The sequence below is a fragment of the Populus nigra genome, chromosome 9, assembly GCF_951802175.1.
Source record: "Populus nigra chromosome 9, ddPopNigr1.1, whole genome shotgun sequence".
NCBI classification, from domain to species: domain Eukaryota; kingdom Viridiplantae; phylum Streptophyta; class Magnoliopsida; order Malpighiales; family Salicaceae; genus Populus; species Populus nigra.
Window position 1 is genome coordinate 7991613 of NC_084860.1, and position 14660 is coordinate 8006272.

General features: G+C 29.0%; 1 pseudogene; it reads left to right on the top strand.

Annotated features, from left to right (window-relative positions):
- LOC133702733 (uncharacterized) overlaps positions 1 to 14660 on the top strand; it is a 148720-nt pseudogene that overhangs the window by 51783 nt on the left and 82277 nt on the right.

Here is a 14660-nt window from a genome sequence, read left to right on the forward strand (position 1 = left end):
ACATTAGACAGATATAGAAGCGTGTAGAAATGGCAGGTTCCTCAAGTTATCACATAAAAAATATTTGTGTTTTCGGTGGATCCAGTCCTGGGAAGGAAATAACATTTTTAGAAACAGCAAATCATCTTGGTCAGGTCCTAGCTGAGAGAAAGATTCATTTAGTGTATGGAGGAGGCAGCCTTGGGTTAATGGGGGGTGTGGCGATAGCTGCATTTTTAGGAGGTAGTCAAGTTTTGGGGGTCGTCCCTGAAGCTTTAACAAAAGGGGACATCATTGGAAGAACAATTGGAGAGGAACTACAGGTCTCCACAATGTTTGATCGAATGAATACAATGTTTAACCATGCTGATGCCTTCATTGCCTTACCAGGTGGTCTGGGCACATTGGAAGAGATCTTTCATATTTCCTCTTGGGCCCAACTTCACATTCACCATAAACCTATAGGTTTGCTCAATGTTAATGGTTTTTATGATACTTTGTTGTCTTTTCTTGATCAAGCTGTGGAACAAGAATTTCTAACATCTTCGGCACGACAAATCATAATCTCTGCTGCTACTGCTGAACAATTGATCGACAAACTACAATCTTTCACCCCTGTAATTGATCCTTCCATGAGTCGCATCAATTGGTTAACTACAGAAAGCCGTAAAAAGCTTAGATTGGATTTGAGCCTTCGTTTGTGAATCCTTGTGTCTTTTGGTTTTATTTCTCACATAGTATTTTGTTCTGTTATTTTTTATATTTGTTTAAGTGTGTTTCAAGTTTGTCAGTGTTCGTTGTTTCAGGTGATGTCTTCTATACTCTATCTTTCTACCTTAGGACATTGAGGACAATGTCTCGTTTTGGTTGGGGGGAGAGGGTAGTAGTATTTCAAAAAAAAAAAAAAAACCAACTAACTGTTTTTGTTTTAAAAACCATTTGGCAAAACTGTTATTACTAGGATGGCAAAGTAAGGGGGAATGACTCTTGAGACGCATCTTAGTAAACATTTTCTAATGGTTATTTGCAATATTCATAACAAGGCCTATTAGAATACTTCTTGAAATATTCAGGTTTACAAACTCTCGCATTGTTATCACTTGGTTCTGCTCCTATACTCATTTAACAAATATTCTTAAACCTTCATTTTCACACACACACTTTAACATATGATTGTGGGTTGCACATTGGATTATTACATTATTTATGTTCTTTTGTTAAAGGTAACAACTAAGGGATAGGGATAGTCTATAATTTCCAAAAAACAAAAAAAACAAAAAAAACAAAAAAAAAGAGAAAAAAAATGATGATAATAAAAACGTAGATAAGTTTGGTTTCGTAGCCTCCCTAACCTAAGCAATTAAGCCCGAAGGGGTGTTTTAACACCTAATACCCTAAAGTCAACTGACTTGGGAGCCATTGGCCCAAAGCTTGTTACATGGGTTAAGGAGAAAAGCTTAAGGGAATCAAACATTGCACTATCTACGTATCAGTATCTGCAACCCGAGTTACTAAGCTCGTAGGGGTGTCTCAACACCTAATGCCCTAAGATCAACTGGTCTGGGAGTCATTAGCCGAAAGCTCGTTACATGGGTTAAAGATGCATTGTGTTTTATGTTATATGTATAGATATTAAAAAAAAAGTAAAATAAAATAAAATAATCCCAACCTAAGGAAGTTAACCTTAAACATTAGAACAAAATATTGTTTTCTTCCAACAAAAGCCCCATAATCTATGTTTCATACATTAAGCACATAACAAGGAAGGTTTATTAATATTTTGTTTAAGAGGTATTGAGCAGATATATAAAATTTAATGAGAGTTTGTTTATCTGAATAGATTAATGGAAGTTGAATGATGAATGCCTTGCTTTGTGGAATTTGCAAATTGTTTTTCTATTTTAACGCCTTAATCACTAGGGACTAGTAATAAGCTGGTTGGGGGGTGTGATTAGTACTTAAAAGTGCATTTTTATCAAGGTTTTATATCATCATTTTGCACTTAAAGTATCAATAACTCCTTAACTAAAGCATGTTTTATAATAACATATCTAATTATATAAGATACCTTTAATTTATGGTAAATGTTCATCTTAAATGCAGGCCTATCACATAAATAAAAGAATTGATTGATGAGTTGAAGTACTGAAATTGAAAGGACAAAGAGATGGCCAAACTTAGAAAAGAGATGCTGGTGCAGTCCAAACTGGAACACTGTTCGGTAATTGGGTCATATCTAGAGCTGTAGATCTTGGATTTAGGTCCATTTTATATGGATGGAAAGATAAGACATAGGCCTACAACTTTCATGTGGAGCCCAAGATTTAAAAAGGCCGTTTTCAAGTCCAAATTGTAGCAACAACGAAGAAGTCTGAATCTGTCCTGCAGCCCAGACACTGTTCAGTGTTCAGCCCATATATCGAGTTCTAGAAGTCCAAATGATCTCAACTTTTTACCCTGGAAAGATGAGACAATTTCCTAGAACTTTCATGATTCAAGTTTGTTCAAATTATGACGTCATCAATGACTTTTTTGGCAGACAAGAAGATAAGAATTGTCACCAAGTCAAGATGTGGCCACCCACTCATCAATTAGTCAACAAATCAATAGTTCCGAATTTTGGCCTATAAAAGGAGGCATTTGCCATGTATTTAGGCATCTTGGTGTTCAGATCAAGATCATGCTCTTGCTTTCTCTCTTTATATTTTGTAATGCTTAAGTTTTGCTTATATTAATCTCTTGCTTATGCTTTTCATTTCCTTTCCTTGTTTATTTATGTTTCTTTTTTTCATTATGTTTAACTAAGTTTTTTTCACCTGAGCTATGAAAGGAACTTGATTTGTTGTTAACATAAGTTATAATCATGAATGCCTGACAACATTTACAAGTATTAGCATTATTCGAATAAGATAACTAATGTAATCATGTTAACAATTTATAATCTGATTGGAACCTCCTTTGTGTGTGGTTTCCAATTGAATAATAAGAGTTTATACTATACTTGTTTGATGTACCATTAGTGGATCCTCTAACCTTGACATTTGTTGCTATCATTGTTTAATCCTTACGTTAATCTTCCATCTCAAAGTTCTCATCGACTTCTTCCTCTTCTTCCTCACTGTTATTATTATTATTATTGTTGTTGTTGTTATTGTTACTTTTGTATTATTGTTATCTATAATTTATACAATTAACCTCCCTGTGGTTCGACCCCGGTCTTGCCGGGTTATTTATTACTTCGACACTCCTGCACTTGGGAAAAGACATCAATCTTTCGGTCGTGTCACAAAAGTACCAAATGGACATGTGAAAGTAGTTTTCTCTTGATCTTCCAATGCAATTTCAATTTGGTTATAGCGTGAATAGCCATATAGGAAACAATAAAATTCATGACCTGCAACTCTTTCTAGAATTTGATCCATGAAAGGTAAAGGAAAATGATCTTTTCTAGTCATTGAATTAAGTTTCTTATAATCAATGCACATGCGTTAACCAGTAATAGTCCTAGTTGGAATTAACTTATTTTTTTCATTTGTTATCACAGTGACTCCAGACTTCTTAGGGTACCACTTGAGTAGGACTTATCCATTTGCTGTCAGAAATAGGATAAATGATTCCATTATCTAGAAGCTTAATGACTTCATTTTTCACTACTTCTTTCATATTAAGATTAAGCCTTCGTTGCATTTCTCTAGAGGGTTTAGCATTTTCCTCCAAATAAATCCTGTGAGTGCAAATCAAAGGACTAATTCCTTTTATGTCAGCTATGGTCCATCCTAATGCATTTTTGTGCATTTTCAGAGTTTGTAATAACTTACCTTCTTGTTGTGCATTAAGTTTGGAAGAGATTATTACCGGAAAAGTTTTATTTTCTCCCAAAAATGAGTATTTGAGATTGAGGGGTAACGACTTCAAATCAGGTTTTGGTGGTTGAACACTTAAAGGTATTGGCTCAATTGATCGTGGCGGCAATTCCTCAATTTGTGGTCTCCAATTACTTGCCTTTGATTCTTCTTGAAAATAGACCATTTGCAAATCATCAGATTCATCAATCTCAATTTCATTGGAAGTGGTTTGAAATTAATCATGAACTAATTTTTCAGTAAAGTCCACTTCCTATAAATCATTATCATCTCCAGGTTGCTTGCAAATGTTGAAAATATTCATCTCCAATGTCATGTTTTCAAAAGATAGCTTCATCAGTCCATTCCTACAATTAATCAATGCATTAGAAGTTGCAAGAAATGGACGTCCTAAAATAACAGGAAATGAATTACATGCTTCAACAGGTTGTGTGTCCAAGACAATAAAATCCACAGGATAAATGAAATTATCAACTTGTACTAACACATCTTCAACTATTCCTCTAGGCACTTTTACAGATCTATCGGCAAGTAAAAGAGTCACAGAAGTTGGTTTTAACTCACCTAGATTGAGACTTTGAAAAACTGAATATGGAAGTAAATTCACACTAGCTCAAAGATCAAGTAAAGCTCTTTCAATTTTATGTTCTCCAATAAAGCATGAAATTGTAGGACAACCAGGGTCTTTATATTTCAATGCATTATTGTTCTGAAGAATAGCACTTACTTGTTCGGCTAAAAAGGCTTTCTTTTTCACATTCAGTTTTCTCTTCACAATGCACAGATCTTTCAAAATTTTAGCATAAAAAGGAACTTGTTTAATAGCATCCAGCAAAGGTATATTGATCCTTACCTGTTTGAAGGTTTCAAAGATTTCAGAGTTGTGATTGACTTTCCTTTGTTTCGTCATGGCATGAGGAAACGGAAGTGCTGGCGGAGAATCAGTTTTTTCTTTGCAATGATCAGATTCAACCCCTTCCTTACCCTCATAGATTGACTTATCATCATTCTCACAAGGTTCAAGAATGGGTTTTTTAATAACCTTACCATTGCGAAGAGTGATGACTGATTTGGCTTGATCCATGTGTTGGCTTCCAGAACTACTTGCATTCACATTGTATTGCCCCTTTGGATTTTGTTGTGGTTGAGATGGAAACTTACCTTTCTCTTGGAAACTGAGAGCATATGTCAATTTTGCAAGAGTATCTTTAAAATCTGTCATGCTTTGAGCAAGTTGAGTGTTAATTGCCTCTTGCTTTTCCATAAATACATGCAATGTTTCCTCAAGATTTCTTCTAGGAGGTGGAGCATAAGGAGGTTTCTAAACACTTCCTAACTGAAATTGTAAGTAAAACCCTTAATTTTCAAAGTTTTTCTATTAGGGTTCTTAAGCAAAAATTAAGGAAAAAGACAAAAAACTCATAAAGTCTACACTTAGAAGACAAATTGTTTAATAAAATGACATTGTTATTCAAGATTGAAGAAGATATTGGGGTGGGAGATAGCCCATTGGGTTCAGCCAAATGGAAAAAAAGAGTGAACGAAGACTTTCTTCAATACAAATGTGCAAATAATCAATGTTTAATCAGTTACAATATTTAAATAAATTGATGATTTTAATGTTTAGCACAATATTTAAATTGTTGCTGATTTTAATGTTTCTATTTGATGTTTATGAATGAGATCCATAAGGTTGCTTGAATTGAACATGGGAGGATTGCCTAGAGTAAAAATGTGTACCAAAATAGAAGACAATGAAGTAGAATTATTATTCCTTAAGTTTCTGCCAAGATTATTACAAAGAAAAGAAAGGGGGTGACTTGTTTAAATTTGAGGTTTTGTTGGAAGTTATCAAATCTTGAATTTCATCATGTCAGCATGATCATGGAACAAAATGAATCATGAAAATCTAACTAAAAAAAAAAGAATGATGAACTACGCTAAATTTTATTATCATAAAAAGAATCTTTTTATTGGAATATTCACGAATATCTTAGTATAATAAATTTTATTGTATTACTTCATTAACTGCAGGAACTTCTTATACCCGGTAGGTTCATCACTCCATCTGTGTGACCTGTAGATATTAGGGAGACTTTTGTGCATGTGTTGACTTCCTGTTTTGGCGTGTAATTATAACGTAAACTCTTGCAATTTCGTGTAATGTTATTGTTTGTAACTAGTATAACTTAGACTCTTGTTTGGAGGATCATAATATAAGTAGTAGTAAATTTCATGTTTATTATTACATGTCAAGTCTTCTTTATTTTAGTTACTATTATTTTTCTACTTCATGATTAAGCATTTTATACTTGTTTATGATGCAGAGATGATGAGATAAATAACAACTATTATTGATGTGAATTCTTGAGATTAAGTTGCTAGTGTGAGTTGTATGAGACTCTAATTAGGATGTCGATAACTTACCAACTTGGTAAGAATAAATACAAAGGAAACTCTGCTAAATTTTCAGTAGGAACCTACAAAAAACAAATTCCACCCATCTTTGGCTTTAAAAAAGCTGGGTTGTTACATTATCAAACCTAAGGCGCTTGGGTGTGGGAAGATTGTCAGTGGGGTGTGGGCTAATATACTATTTTATTTTTATATTACGTTGAAAACATTGACTTTATATAATCTTAGCAGATACAAAGTAATGGATTTTTTCTAACCAACAACTTTGATTGAAATATTTTTTTTCATAATATATTTGTTATTAATTATTTTTAAAAACAAAATTAAGGATATGTTATACGCTTTAAATTAGTACGTTCTTTAAGTTCATAAAAAAAAAGTTATTTTTTCAATGTGGGATTTTAAGCCCTTTCATATATATACTATATGTTCACAAGAAAAAAGTTATATTTTTTCAATGTAGAATTTGAAACCCTTTAGTATATATACTCTATGTTTCCAAGAAAAAAATTATTTTTTCAATGTAGGATCTGAAACCCTTTAGTATATATATAGTCTATGTTTCCAAAAAAAAAGTTATTTTTTTCAATGTAGGATTTGAAACTCTTTCGTATATATACTCTATGTTCACAAGAAAAAAAGTTATGTTTTTTCAATGTGGGATAAAAAAAAACTTTTTAGTTTAAACACTTCAACTTAAAAGAATAACATAGTATCTTTTCAATGTGGGATTTGAAACCATTTAGTATGTATACTCTATGTTCACAAGAAAAAAGTTAGGTTTTTTCAATGTGAGATTTGAAACCCTTTAGTATATATACTTTATGTTCACAAGAAAAAAAATTAGGTTTTTTCAATGTGGGATAAATAACTTTTTGGTTTAAATACTTTAACTTAAAAAGATAACATGGTATCTTTTCAATGTGAGATAAATGTTTTTTAAAAATATTATTTTAAACTTCATTATTTACAACACATATAGCTATATTCATATAGATTTTTTCTTGATTTTTTCATATGAAATATTAAAATTTTAAATATTTTTAAAATTTTTCTAGGTTGATCCATAAAACTCGGGATCTGGCCTCTTATCCAAGTCAATCCTTGAAATGGGTTTGATAACTATGATATAAATGAAAAAGCTTTAAAAAGATATTAAAAACCAGGCTAACCAGTTTCAATGTTTCTTAAGCTGTTGAAAAATCTAGAAGTTTTTCCAATTAATTTTTTGATGTTTTTGGTATAGCAATGATGGATTTAATTTAACAAAATCAAATACTTTAGTAGCTTGCTACTCATGAACTACTTATATTTTTTTCTTAATTAGTGATAATAAAATAAATATTTCATATTGACAAAATTAATATATAAAATCAACCATTGATTGTCATATATATATATAAAAATATTTCAATATTCAAAGATGTAAGTCATGTGTATTTTTTTAAAAAAAAAATTGCATATTTCAATATATATAAAAGAAAAATTAGCAATAATTATTTAGAAACATGAAGAAAATAACTTTTTTAATACAACAGATGTTGATGTGTGTGTGTGTGTAATTCAAAGAATGATAATCAATTTACATTTAACATTTTGAATTTATAAATAATTCAACGTTCATATTATCAAAACAGACCCCATACTATAGAGGCCATTAACTAGTTTATGTATTTAAAACGAAAACATGCACCTTTGAATGCATTCGAAATAGACACCTCGATATCTTTGTTTATTGTCGTGTACAGTGTTTAGCATTACAACCAAGGGCGGAGACAGGGGGTGGCAAGCAAGGGTTGGAGCCCCCGCAAGGAAATTATTTTTACAGCCCTTCCTTGATAATTTATATGATTTTAGCTAAATTAATAACACAATTGAAATCTTACCCCCTCTAATTTTATCTTTTAGCTCCGCCCCTGATTACAACCTTTATATTTTTGCTTGTAAGCAATTATATTGAATAAAGCAAATTAAATGCAATAATAAAAGATATATTCTTACAAATTAATATTCTTGAAATCATGAAATTTTATTTATTAATTAATATATTATTTAATTCATAAACTAATAATTTATATATTAATTAATAAAAAAATAATTTATTATGTATTCATTATTTTTTTACAAAACACTAAACTTAATACATGCATTATGTATGATTATACAAATATTATCTAATTATATAATTATAAATTATTATTATTCTATGTTTTTATTTAATCAAAACAAGTTCATGAATGTAATTAGTTTTATTAAATAGAAGTCATGGATCTATCCATTTTTATAACAAACTTAAATTACATTCCATATATACTTAAGTAATATATGTACTTAAAGATTGAGAACATCATGAAAAATGAAAAATGACAAAGAAAATAAAGTTGAAGATGATAATTTTATACTAGAGCTTCTCTCATAAAAAAACACACTTTAAACAACAATTACATTGATGGAATTGATTTATAAAATATATAGTAAACTTTTTAAGATCAAATTATATGTGAGGTCCGCTAGGCTAAAACCATGTTGGATGAGTACTTTAATATGAAATATTAACTTATTTTAAAAAATCAATTAAATGTGAATGATAAATTGTTATAAAAAAACCTCTAGATATCAAAAATTTCAAACTCAAAATAACTTTGTAGATTAGACAGTGGACTTGTGGGCAAGAGTTTAGGCTTAGGTTTGATTAATAAAAATAATATTTTTTATTAAGTCCTTGTTTAATCAGTAATTTCTTTTAGTCTCCAAAATATCTTAGTACATGAACAATGTATTAATTATATGATCGTTTAAAGGAAAACATTCACTAGCATTTTCTAAACCTAAAACAACATTAACCACTACATAAAGAAGAAAAGGTATTGGCAAAATATTCAAGCAAGCTAAATATTGATTATGCATTGATCACAAGCTTATCAAAAGGTTTTTTAGTTTAATTTTTGTTTTTTTGGTTAGAGAAAAGAATATATAAGTCAATTACTTGGCTAAATAAGAACATGATATAAAACAACCTTTAATCATCTTAACATTATCCTTGGGAGGATTATTGACCAATTAACTATACTTGATTTGTAACAAAGGTGTAATGTTGAACAAAGAAGTATAAACTCTATGGTCAAAATGGTTGAAAACACACAAAACAATGAACTGTTGTTGAAATTTTCTGATAAGTACAAGCAAAGGATTTTGATATAATAAGTTTTCTTTATCCATATAAAAATTGGAGAGAAGAAGTCAAAGAATGTTTATAAAACCCTTCACAAATAGTTTCAAGATCTAATAAGACATTCTCTTGATTTTTATATAAAAAAATAAGGTACTGACTTGAGATTATAGGCGTGAAGTCACTCTAAATATGTTATGTTTGTATTTTGAGCCTGATAAGTAGGCTATTATTAATTTATAACCTTTTTTTTGTTGTAGATTCTAATAACATCAAAAAATGAGTTGTTTATTGAGTACAAATAGTTAAGAAATCTATATTGTAGAAAGTTCAAGAAAATGCAAAGCATGCCTCATTTTAAATATTGATTGGCTAAACATATCATATATGGTCAATATTTTTAGATAACAACGTTCATTAACCATATATTTGTTTAATCGATTTCAATATTATTATGATAAGGAAATATTCCTTCATTTAGTCTAGAAATAAAAGAATATGAAAGGCATTGTTTATACAAAAAATAAACATAAACATGGTGTCCAAATAAAAAGAATATTTGTTCATAACCAAATAGGAAAAGGAACACTGAAATCAATCATGAACAACAAAATCAACTAGGGGTCATGATCAACCAAGAGTCACAATTAACTAAGAAAACATGATTGACTATAGTAGTAAGAGTTCACATAATCAATTGAAAGGTTTAGTCCTATTTAGAGTGAGAATTATCAATATAAAAATTTGATTAATATTGTAAATTAGTTAGGACTCACGTGGTTATCAACAAGAAGATGAGATATAGTTTAACTAGTATTAGGATTTATCATATAATCACTTTATCTAATATGAATAAGTTTGTAAATGATTAGATTTAAATATTTACATGAACTCTAATCCTATAACAATATAAATAGGTCATACCAGCTACTAGGAAACAAAGTTAGCCCTATATATATATATGCAATTGCAATTATCTTTCTTACTATTTTTAATACAATTTATCTTTTCTTTTTCAATTTATTTACTAGCTTTCTTTAATTTTCTATAGTTTAGTTCATGAGATTCTATTATCTCTTTTTTTCATAAACTTGTCCTTTTTCTTATGTAATGTAACTAGGAGCACCTTTTCTATAGTTCAAGGTCTTAGATCCTCAAACCCCACTTGACTTTGTGAGGTTGCTTCTTATCTTCTCTTAGGATTAAGTTCTAATTGATTAGTTTATGTTTCTTAAAAGGTAGACATGATTACCTATGGCATTAGAAGATTATTTGAGTGATCAACTGATTGCCATGTCTGGTAGGATAAGATTTACATTAATCATCCAACTAAACACTTTACTACCAACATATTGGTATGTCTAGTGGGATCAGATTAATTATTTATTTCATTAACCACTAGTCCTGCGCTTTTTCTTTTCTAATATGATTGCCTTTATCAACTACTGGTAGGTATATTAGTGTGTGTATTTTTTCAACACAACCTTTTACCTCATACTTTTAGAGAGGATTCCTAGGATATACTACAGTAAAGAGTACTTTAATAAAAGTGTTTGCAAGTATTCAACCTCACCTTAAGTATCACGTGCCTATATAGAAGGTATCATAACAAGCTCAACTTAATTTGAGCACAATCGTTCATAAGGTACCACCTACCTCATAAATATATAGGAAATTTTAGGTCAATCACATGGCCCAACCACCTTATTTTTTGCTAGCTCAACCTAGAATTGGAAAGATCAACGCCCCACATGTTACCTCTCATCAATGTAATTTCAACATTCTTATATTGTCGATCAAAAAGTAAAGGAAAGATGACTAGTTGATTATTTAAAAAAGGTCATAATAGCCAATTCAAACTCTTATAAGGAATTTAAAAAAGATTAGTAGCAACTGATATCAGTCATGAAATTTAAAGTGACTGATAAAAATAAAGGATACTTAAACCCTTTTTTTCATGTAATAATTATAGTTGTTGTTACTAAATTAGAAGCACTTATTGGTCAAAATGGAATACAACAAGCTAGTCTTGGTCACCTATGATAGAGGTTGGTATTAGTCACTAACATTGTTACATGTAAAATGTTTATCGATCATGATAAGACCAATTAATTAGTATAAGAGAGCCATGGAAAACCTCTATGTGAAGTATACAAGTTCCTTACTTACCATAACATTCTATTTAGAGGAGAAAACTTGAGGAGGGAAAGCTAACCAATTTGACATGCGATGAAAGGTCAAGCCGTTTAGGATTAAATAACCTTCTAATAAGGAATGACATCAAAGTTAATGTGATAAGGATGATGATTTGACAAACAATCACTAATAGATTACAATGTGACCTTATCATTTTGACTTGATTTCTCTTATATAAACAATCAAGCTAAATATAAAGGCCTTATTATAGGCTTAAAAATACTTCTAGATTTAGGAGCTATATCAATACAACTAATAGGAGATTGTTGCTTATTATGAACTAGTTAGCTGGTGAATATATATGTGAACACCTTACCTTAACTTCATACCATACAATGGCCATAACCTTATTAAAAGTTTTTTTAATTTTATTTTAAATAATAAAGATCCAAATTACTTGGCTCAATAAGAGAGGCCTTCAATAATCATAACATCATCTATATAAAGATTTCTTATCATTTAGTTGTTATTGATATACAAAATAGGTGCAATGATGAGAAAAAAAATACATATTCTATGATAAAAAAAAACAAAGACATAAAACATTGAAGATAAAATTGTTGCTAAATACAAGTAGAGATTTCAATAAAAACAAGTATTCTTGATCCATAGAAGAATTTGAGAGTACAGATCAAAGCCTATTTACAGGACTATTCGTACATTATTTCAAGATCTTTCAATACATTCTCCAGGTTCCTAGAAATACTAAAGGATTGACTTGTAGATCATAAGTGTGAGATTACTTAGGAATTATAATGTTTGTATTTTAGGCTTGAATGTTAGGCTATTGTTGATTTATGACTAATTGTTTTGCTATTGATTCTCAACAACAATAAAAAAAAAATTGATTTGTTTATTTAAGTTCAAATAATTAAGAAAGTTATTCACAAAAATGGAGAGCATGTTTTGTTTGAAATGATATAATTAGTTGACATGTCCAATACACATAAAAGAATAGTCAACAGTTTTAGGTGATCAATGTTATTTGTCATGTCATATTTAATAGATTAGATCGATGGATTTTAGTACTAATAGGATGAAAAATAATCCTTCATTCAGTCTAGAAATAAAGAAATATAAGGGACATGGTTCATATATGAATTATACATTCATGTGCCAACCAAATAAAAACAGTTGTTGTTTACTATCTTTCAAGGAAATAAATGCTGAATTTGATAATGAATAGTGGAATTAATTAAGCTAAAAGAGTTATAATCAACTAAAGAAACTAAAAAGAAGCAAACTAGATGTTTAAGAGTTATGATCAACCAAGAAAAACAACTGACCATAAAAGCTTGTGTGGATAAAAGTAATTGGACTGTTTAGTCATACTCAAATTAAGAGTCCCTAATACATTAAATTGATCAAAATTGAATATTAGTTAGGACTTATATGGTTATCAATAAGATAGAGTTTAACTTGTATTATAATTTATAATGTAATCTCTTTATCTATATAAGATTAGAATTATATGTTTAGACTAAACTAAAATATTGTACTATTATAAATAAGTCATCCAATTACTATGAAAGATGACTAACGCTATATATGCAATTTCAACTATCTTTTTACTGGTTCTAGTATTATTTATCTTTCCACAATTTATTTACTTTCTTTGTTTCCCCGCACTTTTATTTATGTAATTCCTCTCTTTATATCTCTCTCTCTCTCTCTCTCTCTCTCTCTCTCTCTCTCTCTCTTTCTCCCCCACTCCCTAGACCTATCATTTTTCTTGATGGTGTAACTTGGAGTAAATAACCTTTTCTTGGGTTTTGACATCTTATATTCTCATACTTTGCTTGATCTTGCAAGATTGCTACTTGCCTCTTCTCGTGATTAATTTCTTGTTAAGTAATTTATTCTTCTTTAAAAGTATAAAGGATTAATTGGTAGCATATTGATTGGAAGATTATCTTAGTGATCAATAATTAGTCAACATAAAATAAACAATAGAGGCAACTAGGTTAAGAAAAAAAAAACCCAACATTTTCAATTGCTAAAGAATGTTAAATTCTCTTTAGGCTTTATTTGTTTGCTAGAAAGTATTTTTTTAGAAAATAGTTTTCTAACTTTCTCATGTTTGGTTATAATGTGGAAAACTAATAAACAAAAACAAAATTTACTTTTCGATCAAAGAAAAATATAAGCTTTAGATGGAGAAAAATATTTTCCGGCTTAGAAGATTGAAAAATACTTTCCATGAGAACCTAAAAAAACTAAAGTGGTACAATACCTTATAATTCTTATATATATAATACTTCAAAATATAATATTATTAAATAATAATAAATTACTAATATATTAATATAGGAAACAATATATTATGATATATTAATATAAAATATAAAAGTATATTAATTTCATATATTAGTGCATATAATGCTTTAATTTAGATAATAATGCTAGAAAATACATTCAAATACAAAACATATTATATTATACAATAATCATATATTTTAAATCATACAAATTATGTTTAAAACTAGGATACCATAGAAAAGAAATTTATTTCCAATGTTCTCCAAACACTAAAAAATGATTATATGTCTATAATATTATATTTAAAATATTTATATTATATGTCTAGTTACATTTTATAAAATAAACTATATATAAATATATGATATAATAAATTCTTTTTTTTTTACTATTACACTTTTTATATTTCATTCTTTTCTTGTACATGGTAAATTAATTACATTTAATATTCTATATATGTTAAATAAACTTGAAAAAAAACTAAACATTGATAAATAATTTTTCATCTTATTTTTTATGGCATAGTTAACAACTGAAATATTTTTCAATTTAATTTTTTATGACAATTTTAAATATTGAAAAATAATTTAGTTTTAATAGAAGTCAGTACTGCCATAAAAATTAAAAAAATACTACTTTACACTCCTTTATTTTCTTATTTTAAAAGGGAATCACATCCTCTAGTTTTAAGAGAATGTGATATCCAATAAATATTAAATTCCTTCCATTTAACATTCCGTGCAAACACAAATACAAAATTTATCATTCAAAAATTTTTT